Source organism: Chlamydotis macqueenii, chromosome 4 (genome assembly GCF_036417535.1).
Source record: "Chlamydotis macqueenii isolate bChlMac1 chromosome 4, bChlMac1.mat, whole genome shotgun sequence".
Classification (NCBI taxonomy): Eukaryota; Metazoa; Chordata; class Aves; order Otidiformes; family Otididae; genus Chlamydotis; species Chlamydotis macqueenii.
Window position 1 is genome coordinate 38490808 of NC_141559.1, and position 1939 is coordinate 38492746.

The 1939-nt window shown below is 35.5% G+C and overlaps 1 protein-coding gene across 3 annotated transcripts in view; it reads left to right on the forward strand.

Annotated features, from left to right (window-relative positions):
- The window catches only part of GRIA2 (glutamate ionotropic receptor AMPA type subunit 2), a 94217-nt gene extending 93625 nt beyond the window's left edge, over positions 1 to 592 (forward strand). For all 3 annotated transcript variants that reach the window (XM_086747875.1, XM_086747874.1, XM_086747873.1), the window contains one exon: positions 455 to 592. The gene's annotated coding sequence lies outside the window, so the exon portion shown is untranslated. The remainder of the gene's footprint in view (positions 1 to 454) is intronic.
- The last annotated feature ends 1347 nt before the right edge of the window (positions 593 to 1939 follow it).

Below are 1939 nucleotides of genomic sequence, written 5' to 3' on the forward strand. Positions count from 1 at the left end.
TAGGAACGAGGTTCTAATACAAACTTCTAAGTGCACGCTGTAGCTTCATTGTTGTGTCCTTAAGCTATTGAATGAGGAAGTTGGCCAAGGGATCATAATGTATGTATTGTTGGTGTTTGTTCATGTTTCCGCTCAGTAACTAACTGAATGACCAGTTACTGACTGCAAGTCCTTCAGTGAATGTGGGTCGTGCTGGCATAGATGTGCTTGACTAATTGTAGCCCAGCTTTTGCTTTAAATGTCTGTTTTCATTTGCTTAAAGGCTTTCTAAAGGAACTGAAAAAAGATCTGATTCTCCTCTCACTTACTCTAGAGTAAGTCAAGAGTAACCTCATTGAGGTCAATGGAGTTACACTGGTGCCAGCCCGATGTAAGCAAGAAGAGAATCAGGGCCTCTATCTGAAACGCTGGATTTCTGTAATGTATCATTTTATTTTTCTTTCTCTTTCTTAAGATGACCTTGAATGATGCCATGAGGAGCAAGGCAAGGCTGTCAATTACAGGAAGTACTGGAGAAAATGGACGTGTTTTGACTCCAGAATTTCCAAAAGCAGTGCATGCAGTACCTTACGTGAGTCCTGGCATGGGAATGAATGTCAGTGTGACTGATCTCTCGTGATTGATAAGAACCTTTTGAGTGCCTTACACAATGGTTTTCTTGTGCGTTTATTGTCAAAGTGGTGAGAGGCATCCAGTATCTTGAAGACTTTTCTTTCAGCCAAGAATTCTTATATTTGTGGAGTTCATCTTGGATTGTAATGAATGCTTAGTTGAAAACACAACACCATTTTCTACACAAGTTCAAGATGAAGCTTGACTGACATGCACAGCTAACATGGAAGTACTGTAATCTAACTGAAGTCGTTGTACAGGCAACACACCGGTTTCTGCAGCCACCATTGTTAGTCCCTTGGTTCATATTGACTTAAGCACACTTGACATCAATTGCATCAAGATGTGACATGTTTTATAAGAAAAAAAAAACACTTAAAAAGAAAAAAATATTTTTAGGTATTTTCACAAACAAAAACTGGCTTTTAAATAAATTTGCTTCCATAATGGTTGAATATGACAAAAGAAAAAAAAAAACAAGAAAAAAAAAAGAAAAAAAATATCTAGACTGCGGGGAAGTGGAATATGAAAATAAGGCTTAAGGCATCAGTTCCATATTTTTCAAAGCCAAATATGTAATGTTGAGAAGAGAAAAAATAATAATTAAAAGGTTCAAATCTTGTAATTTAATATTGTTATTAAAATTTGCTGTATATCCTATTCTTTAACATTTGGTGTTAATATAAAATTACTTGGCAATGCTTGACATTTGAAATAAACTTTTTTCTATGGTTTTATTTGTAAGTGTTCCATTAATTTTACTAGCTACCATTTGGTTATAGAGAGTCTGAAATCTAAAAGGACACTGTCAAGGTTGGGTCAATGTGTTTTTGGCAGTGTCGCCACCCCCAGCTCATTTGAATCTGTTCAGTGTTTTTTTCTACAGACAAGCCCAAGCCGTGATGCTTAGATACACATTTTGAACTTTGAAGATCAAGGTTGATATAGGTTGGAGTGGTACTTGATACCAGCACATGAAGAGTCAGATGAGTGCTGATTTAGAGCTCCTCTCAACTCTGTCATGCAGGGACTCGTGATCCAAAGATTTGATTCATATCTATCTCTACTTTTGTACAATTGTGTTCGTAAATACATGTACAGAGAGAGAAGAGTATTGGTAAAAATTGAGAAATGGCAAGCAGTAAAACAGCGTTAAACATTTTTTTAAAGTATGAAGCAAACACAGTTCTCAAATTATTCTTTTAAGGAAGCAGTTTTTAAACTGTTAAAAGGTAATTCTAAGCAGTAGCTAGTAAAGTTTTTTGTTATTAAAAAAATCCCAAAACCTTGGCAATGTCTTTTTGAATTAAGATCAATAATAACTCGA